The 14,796-nt window shown below is 44.1% G+C and overlaps 1 protein-coding gene and 1 long non-coding RNA gene across 7 annotated transcripts in view; one reads left to right on the top strand and one right to left on the bottom strand.

Annotated features, from left to right (window-relative positions):
• The window catches only part of PCED1B (PC-esterase domain containing 1B), a 39,951-nt gene that overhangs the window by 1,788 nt on the left and 23,367 nt on the right, over positions 1–14,796 (bottom strand). The window contains exons 3-4 of one of the 3 annotated variants that reach the window (XM_059185560.1): positions 10,889–11,090; positions 6,652–6,731 (exon numbers count right to left, since the gene is read on the bottom strand). The gene's annotated coding sequence lies outside the window, so the exon portion shown is untranslated. Of the gene's footprint in view, positions 1–6,651; positions 6,732–7,168; positions 7,492–10,888; positions 11,091–14,796 lie in introns of those variants that run through there. The other 2 variants (XM_059185561.1, XM_059185562.1) reach the window with 2 other exon arrangements.
• LOC131838842 (uncharacterized) overlaps positions 6,131–14,796 on the top strand; it is a 65,099-nt gene continuing 56,433 nt past the window's right edge. For 2 of the 4 annotated variants that reach the window (XR_009356708.1, XR_009356707.1), the window contains exons 1-3: positions 6,131–6,402; positions 7,491–7,770; positions 13,174–13,256. This is a non-coding gene — a long non-coding RNA (uncharacterized LOC131838842). Of the gene's footprint in view, positions 6,403–6,917; positions 7,005–7,490; positions 7,771–7,862; positions 7,943–13,173; positions 13,257–14,796 lie in introns of those variants that run through there. The other 2 variants (XR_009356710.1, XR_009356709.1) reach the window with 2 other exon arrangements.

The raw sequence follows: 14,796 nt of genomic DNA on the forward strand, positions 1-14,796 counted from the left end.
AAGCGGCCAAACCCCAGGCCCTCCCCTGGCTAGAGGGGAAACTGCCTCTGGGAAGGCAGCTCCGGCATCTGACCCCTGGAGAATGGGGAGGTAGACTTTGCAGCTACTTCACAATGAAGATGGTGAGTGAGAAAGGATGTGGGAACGCTGTGATACGTTAAACTGAAGAGGTTACATGTCACATGTGAGGTCTGTGTTGCTGGAACTATAGGAAACGTATCATTGAGAGAAAATATGCAAAGACAGAGCTTTTAAGAGAAAAGTAGGATAACGGGTGACTTGCCTTCCCTCCTTTTCTGTAAATACACTTTATATAATTGTATGTTTCTTTTAATAACTTCAAAAGAATTCAATGAAATGCAACAAACAACAGAAAGGAAAAGTATGGGGCGCCTGGGTGGCTCAGTTGGTTGAATGTCCGCCTTCAATTTAGGTCATGATCCTGGGTCCTGGGATCAAGCCCCATGTTGAGCTCCCTGCTCGGCAGAGAGTCTGACTTGTAAAAAAGGGCATTAACACTGGAAATAATTCACATGTTACAGCTGTAATATTCTTTGCTTTCCATAGGAAGACGATCAGAATATGCCATCCCCAAATAATGACGTTTTAAAATAAGGATTATTTTGAGCTGAAAGCAACTAAGAATCAGCAGACACATGAAAAGTTCTCCGCCTTAATGCAGTGTATAAATTTCCCTTTGAGGCAGGTGCTCCTTCCCCACCAGGAGGAGAAGAGTCAAGGAAGACAGGGAGCTGTCGACACCAAGATGAGTTTGCATAAGCTGACTTTACTAAAATAACCCCGATTATCTATTAGTTCCGCTATATATTTCTGAGTTTTCACAATTCATCATCCCAAGAAACCCAAACCGGTTTTCCCTTTGTTAAAATGATATGTAAGCCCCTGAATCGGCTTCTTTGTATTTCTGTGTGAAGTCCTGTGCACATAAATATTGGTAAAAATCGTGTGCTATTTCTCCTTTTAACTTGTCTTTAGTTGACAGGGCTCCAGACACAGAACCTAACAGGGTAGAAGAAGAGTTTTTCCTCCTGAGCACTTTGCATAAAACATTAAGAGTTGTGAAACTCATCTTCAAAACTTTATTTTAAAGTTGTCATTTATAACCATATCCATTAATGAATAAAAGGTAAAAACACACTTCAGTATCACCAACAGATCTCACATGGGGAAGAATACGGCATCCACTCACACTTACACAGAAGCCAATAAAATCCACTGTGGCTTGATATTCGTAGGCTTTTAGATATCAGTAGGCATTTTAAGAGGGGTGGATGGATAGCTATTATTAAATTACAGTTTATCAAAGCTATATTATTTGTGGTTTTAAATGGGTACAAGTACAAAAATAAAAATATGAACATGGGTGGTCTCTAAGAGTTGCCCTAAGAGAACAGTTGAAAATACTGGCTTATTTTTCCCCCAAAGAATCTTCATTCCAATGTTTTTGTTATCAGAAAAAAGAAAAAAAAAAAGCTTAAAAAGAGGATAGAGCTCATTGCAGTACAACAAAATAACACCTTAAGCGAACTCCAGATCCCTCTGGGGCTCAGGCATGTTCCTTTGGAATGATTTCTCATACTTGTTAGGTGTCTACTTGGCACTCCCCAGAGGGGGTATAAAAATGAGTACAACCTGCTCCCTTCAGGAGCATATCAGAAACAGTCAGTGGTAACTATGACACAAAGTGCTAAGGGCCATGAACACAGAAAACAGGTGCTGAGGACTTTCAGGGGCTTTGTGAACAAAAGTACTCCCCTGCCCCAGACTCCAGTCTCCAAGGTGCAACGGGAAGGGGAAAACCTCTTCCCAGAATTTCCCCGGGTTCTCATGGTGCCACTCGTGTGTTCTCTCTGGGCTGGCACTCTGCTCCCAACCTGGGCCTCATCCCCTAAGATACTGAACACCATCCCTTTCCATTGGAGTACTCTCCCTGCGGTGAGTGGGCAGCTCTGATAACCTGGTGGCCCTCTAGACTGGGACTCATAGGCGGGAGTCCAATCCACCACTCAGATGCTGTGGGAAACAGAGAAACTGAAGTATACTGGTGAAGAGCACTGCTTTGGGAGCAACACTACTTGGGTGTGAATCCCAACTATTTACCATCTCTTCATCCTTGGGCACTTACTTAGTCTTTCTCTGCCTCAATTTTCCTCATCTGCAAAATAGGACTTTTGGAGTGTCCGCTTCAGATTTCACGGGAGGACCCAATATAAAATGGTTAGAACAATCCCTGACCAGTAGTAAGCATGGATAAGGGTTAGTTAGTTATAATTATGGAGCAAGTTTCAAAATACCGGGTTAATCAACTATTAAGGGTGGGGGGCGGATTTACAGGGTTTGTCCTGTTTGTCTAGCAGGGTTCTGTGCTGAGCCAATGAGATAATCCAAGGGAAAGATTTCAAAATAAAGTAAAATGAATGTTTGTTGAATGGCTACCGGAGGCCAGCTGCTTTACAAATGTAATTCTATTTACGAGATAATTTTTATCATTTCCAATCTATAGGGAAGGACATCGATGTGATGGAGCTAAAATTTAAAACCACCGACACCAAAGTCGGTCTCTGTTGGGAGCGCTCCTTTATAGCAGAATGCCTAGTAGGCTGGTCTGAATGGAAAAGCTTGGCTCCTGTTAGGGAGGTGTTTGAAGACAAGACAGAAGAGTGCTTTGGTGTGTCTTCAAGGCACAGGCAGGCAACCATTTCCTCTGCCTGCCCAGGAGAGGTGGTTTATGTGCACAGGGGAGGTGGGGGGAGAGGACTATGAGTAAGAGTATACATATTTCATCCCCTACCTTAATCTCTACCAAGAGACATGTCAAAATAAGTGACCTGGATTTTAGAATAACCAAAACACAATTCTGTAGACTCCTAGGCCTTCTGAGTGTGTGAGGAAACCTGGCTGCCCTGTGTCCCCACCAGGGAACTTAACCCACCCAGATAATGTGCTAAGAGCTCGGAGTCAAAACTGGGCAAAAAGGTCTCCCTAGGAATTTCTCATTGTTCTTCTGTGGTGGCACAGGCAAGCAGAACAGACTGTGGAAAAGAAGGGAGGAGGAAATGACTGGAAAGAGCACTCTAGTTAGAAGTTACACTGAAAAGGAAATTCATGAAATTCTTGATCAAGAGCACCACTGACTGTAACAGGATTAACTAAAAGATACCAAGCACTACATAACAAAACCCGACAAGGGAGGCCTGGGTGGCACAGTTGGTTAAGCGGCTGCCTTCCACTCAGGTCGTGATCCCAGGGTCCCACATCAAGCTCCGTGCTCGGCAGGGAGCCTGCTTCTCTCTCTGCCTCTGCTGGCTCACGTGCGCGTTCTCTCTCTCTCTGACAAATAAATAAATAAAATCTTAAAAAAAATAGCATTAACAACAACAACAACAAAAAACCAACAAAACCAAAGTGCTTGGGGGTCGGGGTTGGTGAATGAAGAATAAATCAGAGCTAACTCTAAAAACAAAGGTTGGTAAGTTTCATTTTCAGAGCTCTTTTTATTTCCAAAAAACTGAAACAAAAGAGGGATTTGAAAACAGATTACTGGTCTTTCAAGCCTAGGCTTGCTTCTTCGCTTCAAATTTGCTGAACTCACTTATTAGTTTGGGTCGCGATTTTATAAATAAGAGTGACTCACTCACTCATTCATTCAATAAAGATCATTGTGAACCCGATACTGTACCAGGTAGAAGGACTATGTGTGAAAAGCCAGTCTCTTAAGAGCAGAAGCAAGGGAAGGGATACATAAGAGGCAAATATGGAAGGTGCTAGCAGCTACAAAGGATGAATGCAAATGAAGAGGGGAAGCCTGCAGGAGGAGTCAAAGGGGGGGGGATGGGCCCGTGAGCCTTGCAATCTGCGATTCCAACCTCAAATTAACACCTTTTTGTTTTTTTTAAAGAGTTTCGTGGTGATTCCTGAAATCATATTTTTAAGCTGGTTCCATGGGTTCTATTTGGACTTTGACTAAAGCTCTGACAGAAACATACATTAATAATGGCTACTACTATAATAAATGACTTTCAAGCATGTTTCTTAGATTTCTTTGGGGGTAATTAATTTTTTAATAGCGTCATAAGCCACGACTTATAAATCACTGACTATTGCTGTATAACTATCACATACCAAACATGTAACATTTGCTTCTCATTAATCAATTGTTGCAGAAATTAGGTTAATTTTTTTTTTCTTTTCTTACTGATCTTTAGTTACAGGAAAACAGACACAGAAATAGGTCAGTGGCCCTAGAGACCCTGCAATGAAGTCTTAAATCAGAGGTAATCCCTAACGATTAGGATGTTGTCTTGATTAGTTGTAGGAAGTACCTGTAACTAGTTTAAAAAGTTTCTTGCAGAAGACTAACCATCTTAAGGCAACATTATCCTGGGACTATAAATAGTTCACTTCCTTCTAACTGCATTTTTGGTAATCAAATCAATGTTCTGAACTTTCCAAGATTCCCTTACATTTTAATGGAATAGATGGTACAAATACAGTAATTTTTCAGGAATTCGCCTTAATGTGTTGGCATATGTTTAGTTTTTTCTAAGTAGGCTTTCAACTTGTCAAAAATTAAATTGCATGCCATATAAAGTTTTCAAAGAAGAAAAACAATTCAAACTTCTCTTTGGGAAAGCTTAACGAATGGCCTGAGGTTTGCTGATTGCTCAAGAAATTCATCTTTTGCTCTGGGCCAAGTCAGCTAACACATACTCTTCTATAGAATGCAAAAAAGGGGGAAATAATGCAGGCCTACTATTTTTAAAAAGTGGTTTTAGGAGTAAATTTAAAAAAAAAACACATAAAATAAAAAGCACAAAGTATTGTGAGGTGCTATGGTAAATAATGGCAAATCATTTGCAACTTAACAGCCAGGAGCAAGTCCAATTCTAATCCCCCCACTCCAAATAACCTCTTCCCTAAAAGAGGGCTCTCAGCTGGGCAGTCCAATTAATTAATTCAGCAAAAATTTAGAGTACACCTGGGTCTATATGGGGCCCTGACAGCTGTCATTCTGCAAATTTGACTCATCTCCCTCCCCCACTAACTACTGTCAGGTTTCCTCTACCCCATCCCGGTATCACCCAACCCTACCATATGGCCCATATTTCTACCTTGCCTATTCAGGGAGTCCTCACCACGTCTAACCTCTCAAACACACGTGATGTAAATGGAAATCTGAAACTTCAAAGTGGGTTCCACATAACTACAAGTTTTCCTTGTGAAGGCAAGAATCCCTGCAGACCTATTCCAGTATCATCACCATCCCTCCAGAGCCACCACCTAAAATCTGTGATTCTTTCGCAACAAAATACCCACAGAAGAATTTCACATGCTTTACGAGTCTGAAAGTTACCAAGTTTAAAAATCTGTAAGGGGGGGAGGGTGACGCCTGGGTGGCTAAGTTAAGCGTCTGCCTTGGACTCAAGTTATGATCTCAGGGTCCTAGGATCCAGTCCCACAGCGGGCTCCCAACTCAGCAGGGAGTCTGCTTCTCCCTCTGCCTGCTGCTCTCCCTGCTTGTGCTCACTTGCTCTTTCTCTCTGACAAATAAATAAATAAGATCTTTAAAAAAAATTTTAAAAACCCATAAGGGAGCATATTTTTTTCCCATAGTGATAGGTTAACAGAAAATGTTCCCATGGACTTTAAAAAGAAACATAGGTAACATCCTTTACGAATGAAGTGGGGGTGCATAGCAGGTAACCTCTCCAAAAAAAAAAGAAAGATAAACTTATGGAGCCTTTATTCAAAGAGACCCATTAAAAAGCAACACGAAGTGCTCGCTTCGGTAGCACATATTCTAAAAAGCAACACCAGTAACAGCTCTTGTTTTACGAAAGGATCTCCTAAAGTTTGAAAGTATTTTAAATTTTTAATATTTTAAATATTTAGAGTTAAAAAATATTTTAAACTGGGTGGCTCAGTGGGTTAAAACCTCTGCCTTCGGCTCAGGTCATGATCCCAGGGTCCTGGGATCGAGCCCCACATCCGGTTCTCTGCTCGGCAGCGAGCCTGCTTCCCTTCCTCTCTCTCTGCCTGCTTCTGCCTACTTGTGATCTCTGCCTGTCAAATAAATAATAAATAAAATCTTGAAAAAATTTTAAAAAACCAAAGCAGTTCTTATAAACAAAAATAGGATTTCTATCCTGTACAGTCTTTGACGAACTTCCACATTCTGGTCTCAAACCATTATTTAAACGACATCCGCTAACTCCCTTCCCATTACTCCCCGAGACTGCAAGATAACGGAAAGGCAGGGAGTGGGCTTTCCCTTCCAGCAGACAATGAAGATAGACGTGGACTCTGGCCCCAAACAGCTGTGAGCTCTTGGGCTGACTGCCCACAGTGCTGAGCCACCGTTTCCTCTGGTGTCAAACAAGGGTAAGTAAGATCGCCTACCGCACTGAACAGTGAAGAGGGAAAAGAGATCACATCAATGTCTTTGAAGGGCCTAGTACGGTGCCTGCCTTGCCTTAGGCACCTTTAAACCTTGGGCACAACCACCTCTCCCCTCAGGGACCCCGGAAAAAACCCCAAGCCTGCAGACAGCACCTCGCTCCCTGTTCCCTCCGTGGAACCCTTCCAGCCCACACTCCCCATCTCCTCTCTCCCACAGGGGCAGAGCTTTACCTCCTCAGGTGTAAAGGTAGTTCCTCAGCTCAGGTGGCTCGCCCTTCCACCTTCTCAGGAACTCTGCTCCAGAATGTCCCCTGGAGAGTGGATAATTACGCATTCTACTTTTTCTCCCCTCTCCTTCGGCTGATCCCTTCCCTTAAGCACTAAACACATTCTGGTTTCTTGCTTTAGAAAAGAAAGGAAACTTCTTTGACTCCACCTCCAGACAGTCCTATCTTTTACTTCCCCTTCAAGGCCACTTTCAAAAAGAGTTGTTTGCACTGCCTGTGGCTGGGTCCTCACCTCCCACTCACTCCTCCTCTTACTTTAATGCTGCTTTTTAACTCCACCAACCCACAGAAATGGTGGTCAGTAAATGACCAGTGACTTCCCCACCGCCCCTGTCAATGCCCCCCCCCCCCCAGTCCTTATCACCCCAGCCTCATTCCCAGCTCCTCAGGGGGCCAGGGTCCCCCAGGGTGACTCCCTTTGGATAACTGCCCGAGACTGACACCCTTGTCTCCCGGCTCACCTCCCCCAGGATCCTCTTGTCAGTTTCTCTTTCTCGGACAATTCCCCAACTGTTGGTCTCTCTCGGGACCCACTAATCGTCTCCTTTCTTCTTTTCTTCAACCTTCTTTCCCTCAGTAAGTCCGTCCAGTCTCACGGCATCCGTCAACACGGTGATCACACTTCTCACTTCTCAATTTGCCCTACACGGTTCTGGCTTACCAGCCCCCTGCCCCGTTCACCCTGCACAGTTCTTAAGGGCACCCCTCCCCCGACCAAAAAAAGTCCCACTTCGGATGGAAACAAATTATTCGGTCTCCTTATCAATCACCATTTGTATGCAGATGACTCCTGAATTGTGGCAAAGCCCAGCGGCTCGGAGGGGGGCCTCCGGAGTCAGCCCCCTGGGTTTACATCCGGTTGCACTGCTTGCTCGCCTCTGCGACCCCAGGCAGGTTAAGTAAAATTTTTTTGCACTTCAGAGCCCTCATCAACAAAACGAGAACAATATTATGAATTGAGGGTTACTTGAACAAAGCCATTAGCGTGAGGTCTGCCGCATTTTTAAGTGCTCAACGCATTTAGCCAGCCCAAACTTTTCTCCTGAGTTCCAGACCTATTCAGGTGAGTAGAATAAAGTTCCCAGGGGGCGGGGAGGGAGAGGGGGCAAGAAGGAACCGTCTGTGTGGGCCTCTTATCACTTTCAAATTCTCTAGACGCCCATTTATCCTACCATCAAACTGTGGGTGAATTCCTGAGATAATTCTCTTGTGACCTTTGGACAATCTTCCTAAAGGTAAGAACTGATCATCTGTGGGAATGGCGGCGGCGTATTCTTGCTTCCCGTTTTCCGAGAGCTGCTGTTATCATTTATGGGGCAACAGTGGTTGGGGAGAACCAGGTGGAAATAACCTCTGTTTCTGAAATGCTTGTATCAAGGGATTTTTTATGGTTCATGACCGCGGCTGCTTCCACTATTCCTGAAAAATCTCAAAATCCTTGAATGAGAGCCTGGATGGAGAACAGTTCAACTATTTCCTGGCATTAAAAAAATGAGATGTAATTCTTGAGGATAGGCTTTAGGGAGGAGGATGTTGCAATCTATTTTGGGAAGCTGAGCCCAGTGACCAATTTCACCTCTGTTTTCTTAGATTTTATGATGAACTTTTTTTTTTTTTAAACTTTCCATTAATTCCTCTTAATTCTTAAAGAAGTGTGTCTTCACTTTGAAAGACTTCTAAAATGGTCTGTTAGGTTGTGTTTGCTTAACCTAAAAGGTGATCATCTAGGGTTTTGACTTTACTGCCTTCACTTTCATTTGGTATGCTAGCCTAACTCCCAGCATTTTGTAATGAGAAACTTTGTTTTTTAAACTAGTAGATGACCCTTCGTCCTTTGCAGCTCCCCGACCCCTGTGGATGAGCTTTGGAGCCCGTGCACCCCCAGAGAGCTTTTTCTCATCTCTTCGTCTTTGCTCTGTGGCTTAGCGTCCGTGTCCCCTAGCCCCTTCCTCTACTGAAATTCTGTTTCTGCCTTAAGATCCAGCTTGAATGCAGGTCTGTCTGAAAGTCTTTTTCCCCTAGAGAAATCTGGTTCTAATGGTGACCCACTTTAGAGAGCACTTGGTTCTAGTTTGTACTATGATTAACCATCCATGTGTCCTCCGAACCTGGTATAGCCTAGTCCTGGATGGCAGAGGTGGGTCTCACCCATCCTGCTATCCCTTGCGGCCCAATACCTTCCGCATACTGGTTAGTATTCACTGAGCAGTTACTATGTTCAAGTCTTCTCTCTGCCCACAACCTGGTGAGGTAGAAAGTCTTATATTCTCCATTGTATGGAGAAGGAAACTGAGGCTTGGAGAGGTTATGTACATCACCCAGGGCTGTCCAGCCAGCGAATGACAGAACTGGTCTGTCCTTGCCAATGAATCTTCTGATGGATGAGATCAGCTTCAGATATTGTTTTGTTTCTTTAGGAGGAAATAGCCTGAGCTTTTAACCCCAGCCGTAAATATTAGTGGAGATGGAGAGGAAAAAATAGTCTTATCTAGAAAAAAAATATTTGCATCTCGTTTTCCTTTTCATTCTCCGTTGAAAAACAAAGCCATGTTTTTGTACACAGCTTTAAGTTTTTCCTTTGAGGAGACAGAGCGGGGATGAAGTTAACTTTAGGTGCGCTCGGATCACTGATAGTTAACTGTTCCTCCTTGTGAGTCCATGGAAAAGTCAGTGCTGCGCTAAAGCTCTCTGTGCCTCAGGTTTTTTAGACTTAGGCAGACTACTCCAGATCCTAACCGGTGGTTGAACAGAAAGTTCCCACGGTTTGAAAGGAAGGGGGAGGGGGAGCCAGTGATGACGAAGTTGCTTTCAACTGATGGACAGGTTGGATTCTGAAAATTCTGTCTCCAGGAATGGCCACAAAAGCCAACTGAAGGGGGGATGTGAACGTGAGGCCGAGTTGGCAGGCTGGGGGTTCGCTATGTCCAGAGCTCGCTTTATCTCTGTGAGAGATGCTCACTTCAGCTTTTAGCTTTTAAACGGGAGAAATGGCCTCCAGTGCTTATCCAATGCTTTAAGAGCAAAAGCTCTTAAAATGGAGATTCTTTTATTATTGCTGTTATTCTTGTTAACAATGTAGTATCTGAATGCAATAGTGCTTCTATGAGAAAAAAAGGGTTTGAATTTGAAAAGGGAATTCTAAGAGTCAGTCTCTGTCTGCCTTCTCCCTCGTCATACTATGTTGTAGAAAGTTCTTGGAAGGCCTGAGTTCCCACTGCTCTGGGTGCTGGCAGCAGGACTGAGGATTTTGCCCGTTCCGAACGCTATGGCTTGGAACCAGAAGAGGGGCAAGGTCCAAGGGGTGAGAAATTCAGTTGGAGAAAGGAATGTCTGCACTCCGTCTGACACTGGCTTTTCCCCAGTCATGTTTTCTTCCCTTCAGCAGAAGTTTGGACCCCTGAGCTGCTTTTCCTACTGTCACATTCAGCCCTGCTCTCAACTTCTCCCCTGTCCCTTCTAACAAAATCAGGTCAGCAGCCTGGAACTGCCTACCTTAGGGTTCATTGTGGAAATCAGATGAGATGCTCTGTAAACTTTATAAATGTTAATCATTGTTATTCTGAGCCACCTTAGCACGTGGGAGGGATGGGTTTCACTAGTTAAGAGAGCTTTCCGGTTGAATGGAGGCCTTAGTTTATTATTTAGAAACGCTAATTTCACCTGTTATTCTGTAATGTTTAGTATCCACATCACCCCGTGTGCTCCATGTTTCAATTATCTCTTCACTCCTCCTAAGAACCCTGTGACATCGGTATTATCCTTTTCTCCTTTTTACATACCCGAAAAATTGTTTGGAAGATTGAATCATCCGCCCAAGGTCATCTGTTTTATAAAAAGCAGAGCTGGAAGTCAAGACTGACGCCAAGCCTCTGTGGTCAACCACAACCTACAAGATTGCATAGACAACAGATGCTTCTTGTCCTTTCTCTTGTTCACAACTGTCTGTCTCTCTTTACTGTACGTTTTCAGAGATAGAGTAGTTTATCAATCACGAATCCTTCTCCTTACAAAACAACACTTGTCTTGTTCCGGCTGTCCAGTTAAGTGGGGGTAGGATGAAGGGGTTAGGTTGGTGATTCCGCTCTAGAATAAGTGCCCAAAAAGGGAGAAGCCTAAGAAAGGCTGCTCAGAAATATGAAATTAATGCTTAAAATCAAATGGGAAAACTGCAAAGTACTTACTCATTAAAGTAACTGGTGATAAAAGTGTACCTCTCAGTTGACTCTAGATCTCTTCCCTGGACAGATTCCTTTGTCCGCTGTCGATCCAAGGGCCAGGTTTGGAGAGCCCAGAGCCCCGGCTGCTAGGCAGATAAGTTCACCTCTGCGTGCTGCTAGTTTCGCAAGCCAGCGGCTGGGGAGAAGATGCCATTTCCGGTGGTATCTGAGGCAAATGACACGAGTCAGCATTTACTTCTTTGCATTAGGAAGCGGAAGACTAATGACCAAAGCTTGAAGATATGACCCATGTGAAAACACAAAGTGTCAAGTAAACCCCAAATGTAGCATTTTCCTGGAATCTGGGGCTGAGCTGGTTTTCATTTCACATTTCTCAGTAATTTGGGCGTAGTTTATATGGACTCTTAAACTTCGTTCTGTCTTAACAATTCAAGACCCTGGGCTCTTCCTACCTTGTGTGTGTTCCCCCTTGAGAAAGCAGAGTGGGGAAGGAGAGAAAGATGGGCGGGGAGGGCAGAGAAAGAGGAAATGAGAAAAGGGAAATGATGAGAAGATCGCCCCCTTTTCTAATTAATTTTTCATAGTAATAATCCTGCACTTTTGTGTGCTGCATTGGTTTACATGGGCGCTTTCAAATCCTTTCCCTTGACCCTCCAAGGCCATGTGGAGGAGCAGCCCAGGCAACGGCCACAGAGGATGACAGGACCCAGTGAGCTCATAACCTGGCAGACACACAAGGACCTGCTGATCCCCCCCCCTTCCACAGGGGTTTGGGGAAACCCCCAGGGAACTGGAGCAGCGGGGGGGAGGGGGCGGGGTCTTCCCCTGGGTTAAGATAAGCACCTGGCTTTGTTTTCTGGGGTCTGAAAGGACATGATTTGGAGGCCAAAAAATACCCCCTTCCTACAAATACCACGATGAAAGCGAAGGAGGGAAAGAATCAGAAGAAAGGAAAAAGGAAGAAATGAAGCTCTAAAAAAAGTTTTTCCCCAAACTGTGAACCGTCTATGGTGTTTTCAACACTTTAGGACTGAGCATTTCCTCACCAAGTAATAAGCTCCAAAACAGTTCAGAAATTCACGCCCTCTGCACTTAGTTTTTGTTTGTTTATTTGTTTGTTTTTTAATACTGTGCTGTTTGGGTCAACCGGCCTATAAAAGCAGCCCAGCTGCCCCTTCTTGAGAAATGTCGGTTCACATTACTTTGTTGAATACTTAGTGTGTGGCTCACGAATTCCACCCATCACACATTGTTTTTATTCTCTCATCAATAACCATAAATCAGGTTATTTTGCATTTTTTTCCCATGGTTTTTCATACACTCGTTACGTGTCTCAAGGCAAGGCTGCATCTAGAACCTAATGACTTCATTAGGTGACTTCAGCATTTTAAAATTCAGAGCCGTGTATTACATAACTGAAAATTGGCCATTATTTGATTCTAGAAATGAAGTTTCAAATCTCTGCAGTTCTCCAGGTTCCAGCTCGTCTGCGCATCGTGAGAGTGAAGGGCCTTGTGAGGTCTTAGGGGAAGATGATCAGAATTGGTGTAATTCTAAGACCAAAGAACAGAGGATCTGGAATGATGCAGAAGATAATCTTGCTTATCCTCTTTGCATTTAAAATAAAATTGTCTGAGACCAAACAGCAGATTTTCCACCGATTTTCTTACTTCTAGGAACTTATTACGGTATATGGAGACAGTATACTCTGCTACTCTTCGGGTCCCATTTCGTGTTCCGTCACTCCGTGAGCTGGCTTGCTTTCTTTGCCACCTAAGGTCGTCCCCTAAATGATAAGGAATACAGATGTTTGTAGAAGGTTTTACACTTAGAATCTCACAAGAGGCCCCGCTTATCAAGTCAGGCAAGCCCTAATCATTAATCTTTCCCATTGCAGATGGTGGAACTGAGGCCCGGAGCAAACCCAAATGACTTTGCCTTGACTGAGTGCTCAGGGCCTGGGTACACTTAGGGCTGTGGGGTGGGACTGTGGGGTAGGACCGTCGGGTGTGTCCGCTTCACTGCCCTCTGGGTGGGAGGACAGACAGGGCACACTGCCATTGTTATTTTGCTTATTTTCAGAAGGTCCTTAATCCTTATGGCACAGAACTTCAAAAGGTACAGGTCATATGAGTGTACCTTTCTCTTTATTTGTTCCCACCCTCATTTGTCCTTCCAGAGGTGATGCGGTCATGGGCTTCTTGTCTGTTCTATCCATCACCTGTAGCTCTCGGGAGTATTTTGTTCTTCCTTTCTTCTTAAGGAGTCAACTTCCCTTTTTATTGCAGGCAGATGTCTGGAAAGAAGAATACGAACGCCGCTTGGAACAGATGTTAACCTGCAGAAAGTCTTGGGTAAACGGGTCGTCCAGGTTGGTCCGAATATCCAGATGTTTGAAACGTTACAGAAAACACGTGGCTCATGACAGGCTGTGCAAAGGGGTTAGGTGAAGTTCATGCCTAGGGGCATGGCCCTCAGAACTATCTGGGGATTGCTTAAACCTTGATATGGATTTGAGATACGGTGACTGCTTATCTGTTGATGGTGTGAATTGAAGCCAGAGCTATGAAGCTGTGAATACAGGAGCTTTGGGGCCACCCAGACTTGGGTTTGGTAACGAATTTTGTGGTTAATGGCTGCATGATGTTGGTAGTCACCAGTTTTGTGGCTTGATTTTTCTCGTCGGCAAAATAATGACAGGAACAATCACTACCTAGATGCAAGGGTTAAATGAGAAGATAGACCCAGAGTGCCAGGTATATAGTAATGTATGATAATATATGTCCAGATCACTATCTGGCCCATCCACTAGTTCTTTCATTCAGTAAGTAAGTAATTGTGGTAGACGCTGTTCTAGGTGCTAGAGATACAGCTGTGAATAACATATTTAAAACAAAATAAAACAAAACAAAAAGCCTTAGGCCTAAGGAGTTGACATTTGGTTGGGGAAGTCAGACAACTGAAAAATAACTAAATAAATAAGTAAGTAAAAGAAAATGTTAGGTAGAAGAGGAACATGATTGTTGGATGGGGAGGATGCAGGGGCTGTGGGTTGGAATTTTAAATGGGGTAGTGACGGGGTTTGAGACCCACCACCCGAGAATACAGCACCACAGCATGCCCAATATTTTAAGCCAAAGGGGCTTCTGAAATGGCAGGTGCTAGAATGACCCTGGGGCCTCTCCTGAGGCAGGTCACAAGGCCCTCCTCTAACCCTGAAGAAAGTGGCGGTGTCCTTATCTCCAAAGACACCAGGACTCAGAGAGAAATCCAAACAAACAGGCTTTGTTAAGTTCCCCCAGTTTATAACCCTTAGCTGGTACCATCTGTCTTACCGGTCTTCATCAAACCCAGAGTGAAAAACACTCAGGCTTAACCTTGCTTTGTGTCTTCATTTCTGTTTCCTTCCTCCCTAAGATTTATTTTTTTATTTGAGAGAGAGAGAGAGAGCAAGAAAACGGGACACAGGGGAGAGAGGGAGAGAGAAGCAACTTCCCCACAGAGCCCCACAGATCAAGCCTGGTGTGGGGCTTGATCTCATGACCCTGAGATCATGACCTGAGCTGAAATTAAGAGTCAGATGCTTAACCGACTAAGCCACCCAGGCATCCCTCTTCTGGCTAATATGTATGCTTTTCTGTAGTCAATCTGTCTTTTGTTACAGAGACCCAGCTGAGAACCTCGAAGGGATAAAAGTCCCTTTGCCATTTGAGCAAAATCCAGAGGGAGGAGGTGGAAGTACCATATAGGAATCTGGGGGAAGGAAGCTCTGAACAGAGAGAACAATGAAGAGATGAGTATGACTAGCGTAGAGTGAACAAGAGAGGCAGACACAGGAGATGGAGTCAGAGAAGAAAGGGAAGTAGGTCGGGGACCATTGAAAAGACTTGGGCTTTTACTCTGGGAGTCAT

Source organism: Mustela lutreola, chromosome 8 (genome assembly GCF_030435805.1).
Source record: "Mustela lutreola isolate mMusLut2 chromosome 8, mMusLut2.pri, whole genome shotgun sequence".
NCBI lineage: Eukaryota > Metazoa > Chordata > Mammalia > Carnivora > Mustelidae > Mustela > Mustela lutreola.